This window comes from Cydia pomonella, chromosome 14, assembly GCF_033807575.1.
Source record: "Cydia pomonella isolate Wapato2018A chromosome 14, ilCydPomo1, whole genome shotgun sequence".
Lineage (NCBI taxonomy): Eukaryota > Metazoa > Arthropoda > Insecta > Lepidoptera > Tortricidae > Cydia > Cydia pomonella.
The window spans coordinates 19,554,390-19,575,641 of NC_084716.1; the positions used below are offsets into that span (position 1 = coordinate 19,554,390).

The following is a 21,252-nucleotide window of genomic DNA, read 5'->3' on the forward strand; positions in this document are numbered from 1 at the left end:
TAATCTATAGCCCGATCTTTCTGATAATATATAAAATTTGATTTGTCTACTACGTTCCTGACACATTTTATGTATATTCTCAAACTGTGGCGTAACAAATATGGAATAAAAGTGCACTCCTAGTAAGTAACTACGGTAGAAGTGTACCTACCACATTGACATACCTATATCTAAGGACGGGCCTTATTCGCAACTCGTGTCGATTTAAAACACTCCCTTCGGTCGTGTTTTAATTTATCGCCACTCGTTTCGAATTTCCTATTTTTCGCACTTGTATCGTAATGTACTATATTGATAGATGTCAAAAAGTGACAAGTAACCTTTGCAAGAACTAGTTTTTACATAAAAAAAATCGTAAAAAAATATTTTCAGTGCCAGTTTTACCATAACATTACCTTTTTATGTACAAATACGTTCAAACTTTAAAAAAAAAGCCATTCTTCTCATTATATTATTTCTTCGTATTAATAGCCTATATCGTTTCAACCCCAATTATACTTTTAAGGGATGAATTTCGGGGTCAAAAGTGTCGATTTGTTTGTAAGTCATTCCAAAGGAAGAAACAATATATTGCGAGGTTCTGCTCATTAAATTATTTCTTCGTATTAATAGCGTAAACAAAGTTTCAACCCAAACTTTACTTTTAAGGGATGAATTTTGTGATAAAACGTATCTATTCTCACTTTTATAAAGATTATTCTAAACCTTTGTATTTTCAATACAGGCATCAGTATATAGGTATTAAGTTCGTAAACAAATTTTTAGTTATGTCGTCCTGTTCCCTTAAGTTTGGTGAAACCAATGACCACATTTTTATACAGGTCAAAACATCGGCTGATGAAACATTCGTTTCCAGTATTAAATTTCGAGAGTCCGAGATACAACTCATGTTTTTCTGTGTGTTCATGCTGAACTAACACAAAAAACAAAACTTTGCTATATGCGTTTGCGTGCGTTTCGAATAGCAGCTTATTTCTTCATCAGCGCCTACACTTCGAAGTAATCGTATTTACCTCGCTCAGAGCAATGCGATCAAACATATAATTTAGCAGATATATTACAATCTGATATCAACATGAACGCAATTATGATTTCAGATATACGAATAGCACACACAATTGCCTAATGGTGGACCTTGTACCTTTGGAATAAGGCTTACAAATGCTCAGTTACTGTGTCAACGATTTTACTGTGGGTGCGAGGCAGAGGTAATATTATTTAAGAAAATAAATACAGGTGGGCAAATAAGAAGTGACCGTCAGGATGGCGGGTGGACCGCAGCAAAATTGAACGAAATATTTATAAACGTATTGTACCTTCGGTGTACCTCAGTGTCTCTTTAATACAATCCAGTGTACCTCTCCCTAAAACGAAATATTTAACAAAAAAGGTCCACCCGCCAACCTGACGTCAGAATGGCGGGTGGATCTTGTATTATACTGCACTAAAAGTATGCTGTTGTATTGTATCTTCAGTGTACCTCTATAAACCTTTAATAGAAATTTATTAGAACCTTTAATTTAACAAGCTATGATCAAACTAAGGTCCACCCGCCAACCTGACGTCAGGTTGGCGGGTGGACCTATTAAATCTTGCATTATTTCAAACAAAATATATGTACTTGCAATGTACCTTCAGTGTACCTCAGTGTACCTTCAATATGAACCAGTGTACCGCTCCCTAAGGCCATTATGTACCTACGTTTTAAGAACACATCAGCTTAGTTATAACGTACAATAATAGTTAAATCAAAATAAACAAGTTCTTCTTATAGCGCTTGCAGCGTTCGTAAGCTCGGTGCTATTCGAGGCAAGGTTACCATATGATATAATACATCGCTAACATACTCTATATTGCCATTGCATACAGCGTTCAAGAAGCAGAATGCGAAACAAAAAGCGTTCTCTTTAGATAAGCCAGCTTAAGTGGAAATATGTTTCCATACAAACGTTCTCGACATTTTTCTTCTAGATTTTAGCCCTAGATGAATAGTTTTTTTTTATATAAGTTCAATATTACCAGTACATGTTTCTGTACGTATTGCTTTTTTGATTTTCTTGTTTTTATAAGAACTAGATTAATTTAAAAAAACGGTATGACACAGATAATTTCTTTCTCATTCCGTTCCCAAAATTTACGTTACGTTACGATTGGTTAAGTTTTGGAGGAGGAAAATGTCGGAAACGAAACATCGATTTCTGAGATTTTTCCGCAGGATTAGTCGCACTAATTTTAGGAGACGAGGTACAGCTGGTATTTCCTCTTAAGGAGATACATTGGTGTTCACATTCTGACTAATGTAATAAATGCTGAACTAACTCTGTCTGTGTGTTACTGTTACCTCTTCACGCTAAAACTGCTGATCCGCATTAGATAAGATTCGATATGGAGATAGCTCGAGGCCCGGCAAACTTCTCGCAGACGAAGTCGCGGGTAGAAGCTAGAGTTTCTATAGAAATATTCTCGGCTGTTTTCTCGATTCAAATAAGATAAAAAAGTAAAATACCTGTGCTTGTCCGAGCTGTTTTTTTATTTTTTCCATGGGGTCCCAGCGCGCACAAGTTTTTTGGAGAAATCGCGAAACGTCTGGTTGACTTAACTGGTGACCGAAGAGCTGGCGGCTTCCTCGCACAACGTATCAGTATTGCGATACAACGAGGAAATGTCGCCAGCATCCTTGGTACAATGCCTCAAGGGCCTATTTTAGATATAAGCTAGTTATAGTAATCATCTGTAGGTATATATCCATTATGTATATTGTTATTGTCAATAAAAATATACTTTTTTTTTTATTCCATTTATTGCACTTCAAGCAGTGCTTAAATCGCCCTAATTATATAGGCCAAAAAGCAGCATATTTTCATAGTTCCAATTTCGTTATGATTGCTTTTCTGTTTATGAAATTGCATGATACTATAATCCTTGGTCATATTTCGTACTATTGTACTATTCTAAAGCTTTTTGTGAAACAGAAACATGACATATTCCTATATCTGTACTCCTAGTGTAAATAAATTCGATTTTGAAACGTGACGTACGCGTTTGCGTTTAGTCTCATTTTGTATTGGATTTAGAAAGAGCGCGCCAAGCGGGACGTTTTGGAAACTCAAAATCCTATACAAAATGAGACTTAACGCAAACGCGTTCGTCACGTTATGATGTCGATAAAATTTACACTAGGGGTACTGAGCTTGGATATTATTACCTCATAACATAAGTATAAGTTACGAATTTATGCATCATTGTTACGAATTAAATTTAAAAGAATAAATAAATAAATAAATATTAATGGACATTATTACACAAATTGACTAAGTCCCACAGTGAGCTCAATAAGGCTTGTGTTGAGGGTACTTAGACAACGATATATATAATATATAAATATTTATAAATACTTAAATACATAGAAAACACCCATGACTCAGGAACAAATATCCATGCTCATTACACGAATAAATGCCCTTACCAGCATTTGAACCCGGGACCATCGGCGTCGTAGGCAGGGTCACTACCCACCAGGCCAGACCGGTCGTCAAACTAAGAATAAACTTAAATTACTGTTTTTTACGAGGCAAACTTTCGCATGCTCTGAGGGCAATGAGAATATGACCACAGCACCGTATCATATATTGCAAAATGAACTTACATAACTAGATACATTTCAATAACTATCGCAAGCTCATATTTGAGTTTGCCAAAATTATCTTATTTCAGTCTAAACCCTTTTTAATAGAGCTCAAATTAGTCTGACTCCGTTTTCTAAGATAGTATATTTAATATCTGTGAAATACCGGTCAACATTTAGTCCGATATCACAGAGTAAAACGGATAAGATAATGTTTCTTAGCGTATTAATATCTCGTATTTTGGCGTTGACTGACAGTAATGACTGATGATTGACAGGGAGAGGTGAAACAAGGTTTTGTACACTTGCTATTATATTTGGCCTTGTTTTATATATAATTAAATATATTTTTGGTAAAAGGTCGTTTACTTTGCTTTCAAATATAGTTTGCCATTGGTTTGACATTTAACAATTGACGAACTATACTTTAAAACCTAACTCAAAGTATAGTTTTAGTAACTATACCCATACATATTCGATGATTCGATCGAAGCAAATAAGATTCTATAAATAGCAATAAATAAATAGTGTTGTGTTCCTGCCGGTGAGTAAGGTTGCCAGAGCTCCACGGGGGACCGACCGGCCGACCCTAACCCCCTCCCGCCCCTCGTTGAGAGGGGTGGGAGGGGGTTAGGGTCGGCAACGCGCATGTAACTCCTCTGGAGTTGCAGGCGTACATAGGCTACGGATACTGCTTACCATCAGGCGGACCGTATGCTTGTTTGCCACCGACGTAGTATAAAAAAAAGCATGGATAGTAAACAAATGCCAAAAATATTTAATTAACAAAAGAAACCGTAAGTTCACGATCAATGGAGCAGTAAATCTACAATAAAAGTAAAACAAAAGAAAATCAATCATCTCAACCGTGGCCTTGTCCTAGTTACTCGCGACATTCATTAGCGTCGCCAAATTTACAAAAAAAAAAAACAGACACCCACACATATTAATATAATTACTAATGATTTATAGTTTCTCGGTTGACGACCGGTCTGGCCTCGTGGGTAGTGACCCTGCCTATGAAGCCGATGGTCCCGGGTTCAAATCCTGGTAAGGGCATTTAGTCGTGTGATGAGCATGGGTATTTGTTCCTGAGTCATGGGTGTTTTCTATATATTTAAGTATTTATAAATATTTATATATTATATATATCGTTGTCTAAGTACCCTCAACACAAGCCTTATTGAGCTTACTGTGGGACTTAGTCAATTTGTGTAATAATGTCCTATAATATTTATATTTATTCTGCGTTGAGAGGCGAGAATATAAACTTCAGTTAAAGCATTATTGTATCAATTTTAATAAGCCTCTAGTCGCCCAGAAAACTATAAAAAGGTCTCCCATTCCATTTTAATTTGAGTCCTTATTTTGACTAATTAAAATTGCTTCCGTCTTGGTAAGTTTTGATGACTGGGTGGCTAGAGGAGAAGTATATATACGGTGTTTTTAAGGTGTCGGCTTACGTGAGCGAATAACTCGCGAACGCGAAGCGGCGCGGCGCGGCGTGGCGCGGGTGAATTCAATCCTTTGATACCCATGGAAGTGTCCTACGTGGGCGATCTCGTTGTGAACGCGAATGCCGTTGGGACGCCGCGCCGCGCCACGCCGCATCTCGAGTTATTCGTTCAAGTAAGCCCCTGCGTAAAACTCCATTAACTTCGGGTCTAAGTACATATAAGAAAACTAAATGGCATAGTTAATAATTTATTTATTTTATTTTTCATAAAAAGTATTTAATAGATTTATTGTAACACGGAAATTATAAAGAATGATGCGACTTATGTTCCATCAAGTTACCATATATTGAAAATTTACATTCATAAATGTTACTTATTCTCATATTTATCGCTCCGTTCAATTGTTTTATTCTTATTATAAAATCTTATACTACAACAGCCTATTGTATTTCCTTGAAATCTTTTTTCTTTGCCGCGTTACTATTGTTAATTAGATGCCACTGAAGAAATCCGTATGTATTAAGATTGCCTTGATGTGACATGTATCACAAGTCATAGCATTTATGCTTGACAACTAGAAATATATAGACCTCAACAATACCTCGATATACATCGGCTCAACAGAGTCAGATGAAGCGATAGTTCATATCATATACGATTTATTATCTTCATATCATTTATGATTTATTATCTTCATGTCATATATGATTTATTATCTTCTTATCATATATGATTGAGTAATATATGATTTATTAAATTAGAATTAGACAACTTATGGCAGCAGATAAGAGGTTGAGCAAACGTGACCAATATTTTTTTTATGTTTTCGTTTTCGCGGTTTAGAATATTTTTGTTTAAAATCTAGATTTTTTTTTTCAAATGCAAATTCTTTTTTGAAATAATATTCTAACTAATTATTCCTTGAATTATACATATAATAAACAATTTAAAAATAAATATGTTAATGTAATGGCTACTAATAGAAACAGTACCCCTAGTGTAAATTTAATCGACATCATAACGTGACGAACGCGTTTGCGTTAAGTCTCATTTTGTATAGGATTTTGAGTTTCCAAAACGTCCCGCTTGGCGCGCTCTTTCTAAATCACATACAAAATGAGACTAAACGCAAACGCGTACGTCACGTTTCGAAATCGAATTTATTTACACTAGGGGTACTGTTAACGGTTGAAAACGCGTGAAACGATACGTATAATACATGTCTATTCCATATTGAGAGCGACGCTGACTGTTCAACTAAAAATCTCAAGCCATATTGTATAATGTATAGAGGCGCTATGCTAGATCATGTGTTATCTTATTGTAACTGACATCCTACATCCAGTCACTTTTTGCAACCGAGGTCACACAATCAATAATCTCAACGCACAAAAACTCATTGTAGTTACTTAACTAAATGAAAATTCAAGTAACGTATGTGAAATGTCTGGTTACTGCATAATTTGTTTAGCATTTCGTAGTTTTGTTGCAATAACGTTTACTTTGTTTTAATAGTTGTCGCCAATTAAGCCATTGACATTCTTTCAAAGGGTCATATTAAAGTTATTTGTCAACGGCTTTGCTCAAATGAATGTTTTTTATTCATTCTAGCTATGTATACATTGACATTTTATTTTTTGTCGTGACATTTCTTTATTTATTAATTTTAAATTTTTATATTTTTTGTTTTAATGTTAAGTTGACGATCTTTTAGTGAAAGCCTTTGTTTTATCCTTTTGTGTAAAATACTGTGTCTTTTTCTTTAAGAAATAAATAAATCTAATCTAATCTAATCTATTAATTTAGTTATTTGATTTTAAACAGAATGCATGTATTATGAGTACCGCGTTATGTGATAGCTTATTATCAGGTTAACATGCGCTCATGTATGTATAGTCAGCAATACTATTCGCTTAGCACCTTTGCATACAAACTTCTATGTAGGGGGGTGGAGGGGGTAGCTTTTCCCTGCAGCTGGTAACTTTTGTGGTACTTTTGTGGTAACTGGATGGTACAGTCGTACCATCCAGTTACCACAAAAAAAAGAATGTGGCGTATATCGCCATTTGCATCAGTTGTTCTGAAAATGATAAATAAGTGGCTACAATATTTTGCATTCCTTTAGGAGTTTTGAGTATTATTTTGTCAATGCACTCAAAGAAAATTTGGTAAGCTGTAATGAGCGTATTTATTTACTTTCTAATTTCAATCAAAAAGATATTTCTTTACCGTCACAAAAATTATGTGCGTGAACTATGTACATACAAAAATCGGCAAATGCATGTTAATACTACCTGATATTTGCCCTAAGCTTAGCGAGACTGCTGATTTTACTTAAAGCTAAATCTTACCTAAGTTATTAAATAACTAGCCAAATAGTTCCCTGCCGGGACTATACATATTGTAAGCAAGTTGACAGGTTATCATTTCAAAATTTCCAAACAGCTCAATTTTAAACAGCTAAGATTGAAAAGGCTTTTGATAATAATAGGCACTACGCGACAAACGAATGCACGCATTAAACAGAAATACGAAATCTGTACATAATTCAATAATCACTAACTATAAAATTGCTAAATAAATACAATTTCAAAGTATATCACACTGTGTTTAACATGGAATGCAAACCTGGCCGGAAATTTTGCAGATTCCATTTACTTGAAGTAATGGCGCGTGCCGTGCTGCAAGTGCATTTAAACAGGTTTCGTCAAAGCAATATAGCTACTTCTTTATTGTTAATATAACGAACTAATTCTAGCACTTTTGGCATTGGGATAAGTTCGCAAACGGGGTAATTTTTTATATTGCAAATATTAACTAAACTAGAAGCACTTTCCATATAGCATCATTGAACAAGATGCGGTATAGTTCGTGTCATCAACGATGACGCGCTGATTTCTCAAATCTAACTTTTAATAACATGTCATTACGACTCAAGGCACAAGTCATCGTGAATGACACGATCTTAAGTCTTCTTCTGGTTAAGCAGATATTAGCCATTTTAAAAACTAATCCGCTTTGAGTTACCCCAATGGACTTTTTAATACCTTGACAGATTCTTTGTACTAGTGAAATAGTTCAAATCATAGTAATGTTGGAGTTTCTCAGGGAAGTATCTTTGAGCCAAAACTATCAATGGTAGTAATTTTGGCTTAAAGACCCTTCCCTGAGCAACCCAAAAATTACTTACTAATAACTACTAAAATACTTGTTTACATAATAATTACTATTAAGGCGGAAACAAACTGAAAATTGAGTTATGCTCGAAGAAACCCACGGAAATTCAAATCGCCGTAACGAAAACGAACAAAGTCGTGAGCCTAACGCGAGCTATTTTTGTTATTATTCATATTGGTCTAGAATACACATATAAATACAGTTTATTGCATATCAATAAAAGAAAATGTACAAAAACAAAACAGCAATACAAATAGGGGCAAACAACTGACGGTGTTATCGCTAAAAAGCGATTTATTCCAGACAACCTTTAGATAACGGAAATTTATAAATTTACCGTTCAGTAGGTGTTGCAAATGCAATGAAAGAAACCTATCACAAAACAAACAGTATACTATGCAAATAAAAAAAATACATACTCATACATAAATATATATACACATAGGTAAACAAATACAAGTATATGTATAACAATGCCAGCCATAGAGAAAGAGCAACCAGATAAATGTATCATGGAGGAGATAAAACATTTCATATGGAGTATTTTCCTTCCTTCCTTAATAAAAGTGAGTTAAAATGGTCAAGGCCACAATAATTCAACACTTGCACTAATTAGATGCACCCAGCCGAGTGCATGTCATTACCAATGAGGTCATATTAATTCACCTGACTCTGAGCAATTACACCCGCCATATAATTGGGACAAATCAATAATGGCCTTTGATGTGGCCGTAATGTATGAAATTGATTTTATACGTAGTTGCTTAGTTATAAAACCAGTCATTTAAGAACATTATTGACACCAGAAAATAGAGGACTTGTACCTACTCGGGAAATAGTGCAACTAAACCCCGTTTTTTTAGATTAGAAAATTTATAACCTCAAAAGTAGTGGTAACTTTACCTCCGAAATTAAATCTGAGTAACTATGCACTGAATTATAGTGTCGTTTACATTTATTATTGTACCGCAATATTAGATATCATAGGAACCCTAGCATTTCGGAAGAAAAAGTTAATTACTGCTACTTCTGGGGATAGAAAAATTGAAATCTTAAAAATGAACGGAGTATATTGTGGGTGTTACACAAGGAAGTCTTCTTGGACCAAAACCACTTATTTCCAAGTTGTTGGAAATTTCATAGGAAATAAACGCATGTTTAATTTTATTAATGGATTATTTCGATTCTCATACAAAAATATATAAAAAAAAACCAGATTTTTTCCATGTAAAATTTAGCAACTTTGGAAACATTTCGACGTCATTTTAGTAACCAAAACTACTGTACAACATTTAACTAATGTATACTTACATGGGCTTTTATTTTATACGTATTTGCTTGGTTATGAAACGTAGTTAATATGGTAGCATTAAAAGTAGAATTTATATACATAATTTTCGTAATAACTCGTTTTTATTTTGTATTTATTTCGCCCACAATGAGAAGCCCTTCACACCATTCAAAATACATCCAAATCTGACAAAATAATAATTCGACAACAAAAAAAATCGGCTCCAACTAGCAAATATTAAGTATTTCGTAAATACATTCGTATGTTTAGACTCTAATTAGTGTATATCATAAGCTGCTTAGAAATACTCTTCAAAATGTTGTAAGACTAGGTGATAAAACTTTTTACTAACAATGAAACGAGTGTTGAAACCATTTTGTATTCAGTATCGTAATATTTCTCACGCAATTCTAGAGGAATATAGGAGTTTAGCCAAACTCTGCTAATTGTTTATATGTAGTAATTACTAGGAAATCATTAAACGCTTTTACAATTTACGAGTAATACATATTTCAAAATAGTTACCGTAAGTGAGAAAATATTTTTTTAAATAATTATTTTAATAGTTACCTATTTTTCAATTATAGTCATCGCAAGAAATCATAGAAAGTTTAAATTGCCAAAAAAAGTTAGTATGTAAATGTATATTTTGTAATAATAACTTTAATAAGTACTTAGTAGATCCAAAATAAGTATATAGATGCGTAATTTCGTACTATTTCGTACGGTCGTGGCGTCACATCACATATCGTGTTTTTTGACATTTAGGAGTCTTCTTCTTCTTTTAAAATATGGCTTCCATCAAATCTATGATGATTTTGCCAATGTCAAGTTTCTTTGTAAGTTTTAAGTGTGCTCGTAGAGCATGACGTTGTTCGGTAGTTGCTTTTAGTAAAGAGATAGCTGGGCTTTACTAAAAGCCACGATGGATTGCCGGATGTTGATTAAAACATGGTTAAACGCGTTTCAAGATTAGTTTTTCATTAACTGCACACTTTCACGATAGTTCACTGCATAATAAGCTATCAATACTACACTTTGAACAACATAAATGAGCAAAACACAAAAAAATATTCTCGAGACGTCTTCGCCATCTTGAATCTTACAACGACAACCCCACTTAGGAGTCATTATTTGTGATGTTTCAGTGACATTTGATGACTTTCAGCGTCTGTTGCCAAAGAACTTCCTTGTCAGTAAAATGAAGTAGTACCACTGGAAACCGCACCATGGCGAAGGCTAAATTTAAAATCTTGTCAGGGTATACTTGGGTACTTGGGTCCAATGTTTGTCAATAATGGTTCTATGTTCACATTCTCGTGTTCCGCGGTAATTTCTATCATTAATTTCAAACCCAATGATCGTAACAAACAGTTTTTTTATATGCAAAACGGTGTGTTATACCGATGGCAACAAGGTAAAAGAGTGTAAAGCGTTTGTACTGTTTTACCTACGTTTTTCACATGTTGTTTCGAAGTTTGATTTAAATTTATCGAGTCTTTAACCTTTTCGCCGCAATTGACTTCTTATAAAGTCAGTAAATTTCGTGCCCCACACGCCACGACTTCATATCAAGTCATGGTTTTGGTCAGGTTTGTTTACGTTCAATTTTTGACGTGGCGTTGATGACACTTTATTACTTCATTATCATGACGGCGATCAGGTTAATCTTCGCTTACTTTGTTATTTCGGTAAAACAAATGCATAATCCAAATTAATCAAATCCTAATACCGTTAAAGGGTCAAATATTATCTTTACCTTTTTGTTTATCTTGGCTTAGGCGCTTTGTTCGTGTATATGGCTTAGACCTTGCCTCTAGACAACCAGAATAATGTGTACGCTGTTAATTAAGTACGATAATAATAATCCTTAATTTTCAAGAAGATAAAATACTAGAATATGACAATTGTATGACATGACCGAGGTATGTATACATTTTGTCACTTATATCGCTTGTCAAGGAGAATATCCCAAGTGTGACATTAATAATTGATATTAAATTCAATGAGTTGTATCGATTTTTCTATAAGCCGCGAAGAATATCCCAGCATAACCGATCTTCAATAATGAGTTTTATCTATTACTTTGCATTTATGCCAATAAACTATGACCTAATTATTAAATTCGTGAGTTGTAACGCTTTGCCTTTGTGCCGTAAAAGAATGTCCGGAATGGGTCGCGGCGCCTTCCGCCATTGGTGCGTACAACGGGTTTTTGCCGCGAGAAAGTAACCGATGTTAAATCAATCCGTTCAAATCGGATATTCAGGGTAATTCCACATAATCGAACACTCAACAATCTCGACATATTCAGTCACAGTTGGCCGAAGAGTTGGCGGCTTCCTCGCACAACTTATCAGCATTTCGATACTACGAGGAAATGCCGCCAGCATCCGTGGTACAATGCCTCAAGGGCCTGTTTTAGATTTGAGCTAATTATTAATTATTATATCTCTGTATATATATTTTATAATGTTAATAAAGTGATCATATGTTATAGCTAGTCTTTTTTTTTAATTGACCATTATGAGGCCACATAATACTTGCTAAGGCCTGATTTTTGGGTTATGAAGATAAAGATAGTATATTATTCTAGTAGGCATATTACAATGCGCTTATGAACGTCAAATAAAGCTACACCGGCTCTAACCCTACACCTCTGACCCGAGAAGATTTAAATCTCCCCTCAATTGGACTTTCATTGTCCAAAACTGGTTGGTAATTTTGAGCATTTGTACCACCAACATTCTTAACTTTCGGTAATACAATACAGAAAATGCAAATACTTTAAAACTGTGTATGAACTATTAAAAATAAATCAAGCGGATTTATTTTTATAAGGTTTTTATTAGATATTTGGACATCTGTTACAAATATTTTTGTGGACACCGTTTTAAATTTTCTAACAGTTCTAATGACGTCTGATCTTTTATGATGATTCAATGAAAGTGCAGTACGCTCGAAATTTTTATATATTTCCGTAGAACTACCTGTAACTCTGCTCACGCCACCGACTCGCAAGCAAATTGCAGTCAATACACGTATGTGTGGCCGGAACTGGACTGCACTAATGAATACCTAGTAATTCATAATTGTTACACAAGTAATTAGTACTTAATGACTTCATTACAGATACAATATCAGGCAAATAAGAAGAATTTTTGTAGAATTTATCTATCCTAAATTACGGTCCCGGTGCGGCTATGGAAAGTACAACCAAGGCTATCTTAAAATAAATAAATATTAGGGGACATCTTACACAGTTAACCTAGCCCAAAACTAAGCAAAGCTTGTACTATTAGTACTAGCAGACAATATACATACTAGTAACGATAAATACATACTTAAGGCTCATTTAGACATTTAGACGTTAGACGGCGCGCGAACTCGCATGCGATTTTAGTTACCTTCCAGACTACATATAGAAAACACATCAAGTTCAGCCGACTGATCAAATACCGCAATGTAATGAAACTCGTATGCGAGGTCGCACCGTCTAAATGAGCCCTTAAATAGAAAACACCAATGACTCGGGAACAAATATCTGTGTTCATCACACAAATAAATGCCCTTACCGGGATTCGAACCCAGGACTATCGGCTTCATAGGCAGGGTCACTACCAACTAAGTCAGACCGGTCGTCAAAATACCAATTTATTTATAAAAGTGTTACATGATTTATAGGGTTCTGAAGTAGCAAAAGGTTTGGTACAGTGTTTTATAGGGTTCTTAAGAAGCAAAGGGTTTGGTACAGTGTTTTATAGGGTTCTTAAGAAGCAAAGGGTTTGGAACAGTGTTTTATAGGGTTCTTAAGAAGCAAAGGGTTTGGTACAGTGTTTTATAGGGTTCTTAAGAAGCAAAGGGTTCGGTACAGTGTTTTATAGGGTTTTTAAGAAGCAAAAGGTTTGGTACAGTGTTTTATAGGGTTCTGAAGTAGCAAAGGGTTTGGTACAGTGTTTTATAGGGTTCTTAAGAAGCAAAGGGTTTGATACAGGCTATGGTAGTCGATTATTATTCCAAGCATATTATACTGCGTGTTTTTGTAGTCACCTGCAATCATTTACAGGAATAAATACGTCATACTCGTACTGAGCAAATTTTACTATGGGACTAACCCCGAAATAGCGAAAAAAAAATTGTCTGTTTCATAAATTTTAGATGGTCTGATATTTTGTATAGGAGAGTCAATGGTTTTTCGCGATTTCGGGGATTGAAAAATACTATAGTCGGGCTGTATGCTTGTAGGTATGCGATCAATATGATACTAAAGAGATTTCATCATACTTAATAATGAAAACATCAAAGAAAAATATTCTAAAATACCACTTGTTACCAAGATATGTTGGACTGTGCGTCGAGCATGTGCTTGTGCGATGGGCGATGTCTGTACTGACCTTAATTTTTTTATTTATACAGGATGACCTTAGCCATTGGACAAACCCTGAAATCCCACGTAGGGTTAATTCTCAGGAATGCTCTAACGTTAATATTTTTTTAGTTAGAACAAAAGATAAAAAAATAAATTTTTCGAACAAAAGTTATTTGCAATAGAACTTTTGTTCGAAAAATTTTACAGCAAAAAGAAACACTGTTTGAATCTTTGGCAGTGTTTTTGACAATTTGTTCGAAATATTTGATAATAAAGACATTTTACAAAAGTCAGAAGCTTATTAGTGACATAAATAAAAAAGATAATCAAAAAGGTCGAAGAAGGTTCCATACTATTCTTTGAGGATATTACCTTAGGAGGTACTAACACGTACAGGCTGCTCCAAAGTAAAAAATGGTAATTTGTTAATTTCTTCGAAACCACTACACCGGTTGTTATGATACTTTGTACACTGGTTCTAAATACCCTAATGCATATGTACATTTCGGCTTTGTCCAATGGTTAGAGACACACTGTATACATTTGTAATCCACTACAGTTATTATAATTCTTATTTATATATTCATGAACAATGTAACAATTGTATTTGAATATACATAACTACTTACTAAAATCCCTTAAATCTAAGTCCTAAATCTAATAATGCAATGTAACATATCAAACGATTTCGGTTAACACTTACTTGGAAATTAATACCCTGTCTACCTATTTTATCTGACAGGCACTTACTAAGCCAAATTAAAAAAGAACTTGCTACATTTTTATCTTACGAGATAAAAGTTCAATCTACATTCGTGAGAATAATGTTCCGAGAAAAATCAGCGCGAATGTTATCCTTCATTCCATCTGACCTTGGATTCAGGGTTGCCAGTTCATGCATGTTTATTTCCAATTTAATGCGTTTATATTTATAGACATGTATGGAAATTATTTAAATAGAAGGTAGCATTGAACTGAGTGAGGTTGTTTGAGGAAAATATCGATAATAAAGGATGGGAATTATTTTGCATAAATGTTTTTGTTTATTATACTTAGGTATTTCTGAATCTCAATAAATCTTTTTTAAACCGTGTATTCAAGCTACAGCTTGCAGTCTAGAAATAACTGAACACAGTTATCTGTAAGAGTGAGAAGGTATAACTTATATGACTTTTTCACTCTAATAGATAGTATTTTTATAAATAAATTCTTAGATTCGTTTTTAATTCGCTCTATTCATAAATATCTAAGTATTTTAATATTTTTTGTAGTTTTTTTTTGTCTACGATAAGTACATTATTATATTGCCAGTTGTTTTAAAATATTGCCATTGACAAGGTACTAAAGTGCAATGAAGTACATTGCATACTAAAACCAAATAAGTAATAGTGACTTTTACAACAGCTCTCTCTTGTTCGCATTCGTGTATGAAACGTGTTATGAATAGTATTTTACTATAAAGCAATGCATATAAATACTGAGTAAGTACAGGGTAACCCACGTCAAAGTATATTGGTACGTTGACGTCGTTTATAAAATGTCATTAAAAATTAAAACAACAATTTTTATTACCTACTCTACTACTATATTTTACTATAGCTCCGTGAACAAAGTTTTGTATGGAGCTCTAAAAAACTATCATTCATCACACACAATTACCCATCTGCTAGCAAACACATCGCAGTCAGGGGCTGATGACAAGAACGCGTTAATCGTCCTGAGGACTCGAAGAATTGGAGAGTTTCTGCAGGAAACTGTACGCGCAAGAGGAACGGCTAAAAGGCTATCACCGTGGCCTGAGCTGCTTCTTCGGCACGAACGGTACCGAAAGTCTTACAAGTTTTGACACCAAGTCGGGACAGTCACTGTTTCCCCTCAATATGCTACAAATTTGTGTCAAAAACTTGTAATTACGCCTTACTTTCAGAGAGTTGAAGCCAAGTGATCCAAGCAAGAACTTAGTAGGGTATAGATAAGGATAGTACCCATGCAATTTTTTATAGAGGCACCTTAAAAATGCTTTTTGTACTCTCTCCAGAAGCAGTGCATAAGTACTCTCATGAGGGTTCCAAACGACTGCCCCAGACTCGAGTTTGCTACGAACCAGTGATGTATACAGGAGTCTAATTACGCTTGGATTTCGGAAGTCACGTGAACTGATAACAAATCCGAGCCTTTTAACCTTTTGACCGCCAAAGACGTCATATGACGCGCGCGGCTACAGCCCAATATCAACCTTCATGCGTACCCACAAGGTTCACGATTACGCGCCGCATACGATACGCGTGACGTTTAAAGCGTTAAAGCACTCGGCAGCTAACTTTTTTATATGGTAATATTTAATACTGTTCAGTTTGAATTCATTCTAGGAGGAATAAACACAAAATCCCAACTTGATACAAAAATAAGAGTGTGTTAATTCGTATGTAATTTTCTAAAGAAGATGTTCAAGGATATAGGTATTGTGGAATTTCGCTTATACGTTACAAAATAAGGAACTTTACCTATGTATTGAACAGATTTTATCGAATATAAACAAAAAAATAAACGGCCCATTATGCTTTTATTTCCTAGGCAATAGTATGTACCACTTTATGCAAACACACTAGACTGGCTAATAGCGGAGCCGGTAGAAAATGCCTAATTCGGCCGTAACTGCGAAACCTGCTCCTATATTCACGTGTCTTTACATAACTGAGTCTTGCGCAAGTTGAAGAGCCTAGTGCCGTAAGTGTAACGATTAACGATCCAGTTGAAACGCGAGTGTAAACATGCATTATGTTTATTAGGATAGGTATAAGAGGCCAATGATATTACACAAAGAGAACAAATCTATGAAATTAAACTATTTAAACGGATTATGTACCGTATAATGATTTTTACCTACTCGTCGACTATAATGGTTGAATTAAGATTTCGTGTACCAAACTATAATTGAGTAATTTTAATGTATGGGCTCCCAACTCAACTATAAGATTCATTTCGATACGCTGTAGTCAACTATAAAAAAAATACCAATTACATGCCGCCGCGCTCCCACAGAAAAGATAAACACGCGTTTATGTCTTTTGAACTACGTTTTTGTCTACTGATATACTTACCAATTTTTATTTATTATTTATGTTTTGTAGTAAAAAAAGTTTTATTTTAAATGACTCGCAGAAAAAGTATTGTATACAATAGTGATATAATCAAGCTTTTCAATCTCGTAACGTACTTAGGCAATTCAGCAAGGTTCGTTGCTTAAACTCGGTACTCGACTGAAAAACTCTCTATTATATAACGATTGTATAAAATACATCCCAATGTTGTAAAGAATGTAAAGGGTTCGAAACGTTGGGATGTATTTTAAATGCATTATAAAATATAATTATTTTACTTATTTTTATTTTATGTGTAACTATCGCGGTAACCTAAACAAATACAAACGAAAATTTTCAATTATCATGTATTGTTAATATACATATTTAATAAACATATTGATTTTCCTTTTGTATTGTGGGACGTAGGTAGGTACCACATTACAACATTAAATTGTATATACAGATGTCTATCACTTTAAAATGAATCGTAATCAACTCTTAAATTAATTCCGGCCCGATTCGAAGAATGATTAAGACACGTTTAAGATCTTGGAAAGATCGATAACTAAACGACATGTCAAAATTGACGTTTATTTCGATTCCGCTGTGATCCCAATAAGATCTATCTACGATATTTTTAACGTCAAAGTGACATTGGTTGCCCGAATCAAGCTGCTTCTCTGTCAATTATACGACATACAAACAATATCTAAATGAGAACTTATCTAAACCAGAACTTATCGTTATCGTATCTCATTCTTCGAATCGGGCCGTTCTTATGTATATTTTTGTTTTATTCATATTATTTATTTTTGATTTGTATTCACACAAGAAAATAAGTAAATAACATTTTTGTTGAATTAATTTGCGTAGATAGGATGTGTATTACATTGTCAAACATGTATTTAACAATAACATTTCTATTGTAAAAAGTAGAGGCCATCTATTATTTACATAACCGATATAAAGTAGGTTTTATGTAACAAGCTTTTTACCGCGAAACGTTGATGTCTTTTCTATCAGCTGTATGAAAAGCACGAACTTTTATTTTTAATATTATATAATTTATACCACAATTGAATAAATTAAGATTCATTTCTCTTTTATGTGACATATTTTAATTTGCCGTAGGTTTTTGAAAAACCGTACCGCTTTTTTAGACAAAAATATACGGTTGCTAATAATTTAATACGCAATCTTGAGGATGTTTTCTAGGAATTTCAGCGATTCGAATCCTGATTTTTTTTATTTTCGCTCGGCAGAAAAAAATCTCGAACGTAGGTCTAAAATGCGATTTAAAATTTTGTATCAATTTATGTACAAAAGCTAAAAATAAGAAAATTGCTTTTAAAAATACGCAATTTTATTTTTGAGGGAACTCAGCGATCACTTTTTCTTTTTGAGACACATACAACAAATTAAAATCCAAAAACATGATATTCGCGGTTCGCACGCACATCCATCTTTCACGCTTACGCTCAGTCAGATTGAGAAAATAACACGAACCAATGAGGTCTTAAACTTACACACTACAATTATTCATGCAATTCTAAAAATAACAAAATTTCAAATACATTTTTTATAAATTATAACATTAGTGAAATATTAAAATTGAATTATAATTTACAATTGATAATATATTCATCTACAGAATAGTAACAATTCTCAATTAAATAATCAAACAATGTTCTTTTAAATGTATGTAGGTGCAATTCTTTAAATTCATCAGAAAGGATATTAAATAATTTGATAGCCATACAGTAGACGTTTTTTCTGGATAACGCTAGTTTATTTATAGGTAAAAGTAACTTATTTCTATGCGTCCCTCTCTTGGAGTTCGTTGTGATAATTTCAAAAAGTGACATATGTTTCTTGATAAAAATACACCACTCAAAAATATAGAGTGACGGAAGAGGCAGTATATGTTTGGATTGGAACAAAGGTTTACAGTGTGCTAAAAAGTCAGCTCCACATAGAGTTCGGATACATTTCTTTTGTAAGGAGTAAAAACTCTCATTAATATATATCTTGTGTTCAATTCCATTTTTTGTCGGACAATCGGTACACTACAGTGCAATCATCTCCAAGATCGCGTTTACCAGTTATTCTAAGACATATAATTTAAACATTACGAAAAGCAACGAAAGAAAACGAAACTGATATAATTAAGGCAGCACGCTATGTCGCGAGATGATTAGCTCATACGATTATCAGTATCATTCACACTTACATTATTACAGCATCATTTTCACTTACCGTAAGAATAAACGACGAAAAGCAGAAACAGAACTACAAAAAATCCGTCAATATCAATCTAGCAACACTGATTTTAAATTAAAAAAAATCACGAGCCACTTGAGTACGCGCGATTTCGAAATGTTCGAAATTTGAATTCGCGGGTTTCGGGTGCGTTCGGATACGCGCGGCGGCCGTCCGTGCGAAAAGGCGACTGCGCCGAGTCCGCGAACGGCGTTCGTTCCCCCGCGTCGGTCAACGCGGGTCGCGTGATGGAACGCAACTTTACGCTCTTAAAAGCTTTCTATTATACATTGCTTCTTTTCTTCTAAATAACAAAGCAGCTACCTTAATCAGGTTGTATTGGATAGGTAGTTGGAAATTGTAATCGCTTCGTCACGTGCGAGGCAAATAAGATATATCTCAGTTACATTTGAAGCTTCATTGAAATTCAGTGAAAAGCGTTAATGATCTGCAATTCAAGGAACACGAATATATGTTGATAGTCTAATAAATTACAAAAACCAATATAAATTTGTCTCGTCAATAAATATTGATAAATGTAATAATTAGTCATGGTTAGAAATCGTTTTAATTAAATTAAATATTGATTCTATGTAGATTTTGTGACTGTATTTTAGCGGAATTTTTATTATTTAAGCCAAAATAGTTTTAGAAATAACTTTATAATTATTTACAAAATTACATTTAAAAACAATAAAACAGTTATAGACTGCTAATTCATAATTTCTTATTTTATTACTTATAGAATATCATATTTGTTGTTGGTTATTTTTGAGTTTTAGTGTTACAAAACTTTGTTCATGAAGCAGTTAGAATAGGGTTGCCATAAATGCAGGGACGTCGACTGGAACAGTTTTGTTTTGTTGCATTTTTTTAGGGTTCCGTAGCCAAATGGCAAAAAACGGAACCCTTATAGATTCGTCATGTCCGTCTGTCTGTCCGATTTTTTTTTTATTTAAGACGAAAGTGGAGGACCTGTCCGAAATCGGCTTTTCATACAAACGTAGTCCTCATCTTTGTCTCTGGATATGAACATTATTGAAAATATTTTGACACAATTTTTGTATATCAACCACAGCTATACCCCTACCTTGTTTTTATTTTATTTTAAATTATTATAAGAGTTAGAACCATTTTAAAATTTGTATGAAATTGGTTTTTCGCTCCTAATTTTTACAATAAATAAATAAATAAAAAATAAAAATGCTATTTATTAAGGTATAAACCCATTACATACCAATTTAAAAATTATACTTACAATTACAATTATTATTAATGAATATATACCTGACGACCGGTCTGGCCTAGTGGGTAGTGACCCTGCCTACGAAGCTGATGGTCCCGGGTTCAAATCCTGGTAAGGGCATTTATTCGTGTGATGAGCATGGATATTTGTTCCTGAGTCATGGGTGTTTTCTATTTATTTAAGTATTTATAAATATTTATATATTATATATATCGTTGTCTAAGTACCCTCAACACAAGCCTTATTGAGCTTCCTGTAGGACTTAGTCAATTTGTGTAATAATGTCCTATAATATTTATTATTATTATGTCTTTCCCATCACGGAACAATGGTGTTCCAGACCTTTGGGAGGCGTGCGCGGAGCCGAAGCCAACACGTAGAGTCCCTTTTGACACTTTAATGAAATATAAGGGGTACACCTAGCGGATGTTGCCCTTGCCCGTGTCATGGGACGCACGCAGAGGCAGCACCCATTATTATTATACCTATTACAATAAACTAAGCTAAGATTAAAAAGACGTATGTCAAACCTTACTCCTACAATAGCATGTTTCGTACACTGTCTTAACAATGCTGTTCGCCGATTCGCTCACTCTCCCAACAAACGAACAATAATCAATAATCAAAAAATCTGGCAACCCTTGCAAAATTTTCTGCAAAGACGGGTACAATTTGCTTAATGTCGAGGACACCGGGACCACCTTCAAACGGGGACGTATGGCAACCCTATGATGCGTAAAGTTGC

The 21,252-nt window shown here is 34.1% G+C and overlaps 1 protein-coding gene across 2 annotated transcripts in view; it reads right to left on the minus strand.

Moving 5' to 3' along the window:
• LOC133525151 (alpha-N-acetylgalactosaminidase) overlaps positions 1 to 19,456 on the minus strand; it is a 126,097-nt gene extending 106,641 nt beyond the window's left edge. The window contains exon 1 of one of the 2 annotated variants that reach the window (XM_061861414.1): positions 19,259 to 19,456. The gene's annotated coding sequence lies outside the window, so the exon portion shown is untranslated. The remainder of the gene's footprint in view (positions 1 to 19,258) is intronic. The other variant, XM_061861415.1, reaches the window with a different exon arrangement.
• Positions 19,457 to 21,252: the final 1,796 nt, after the last annotated feature.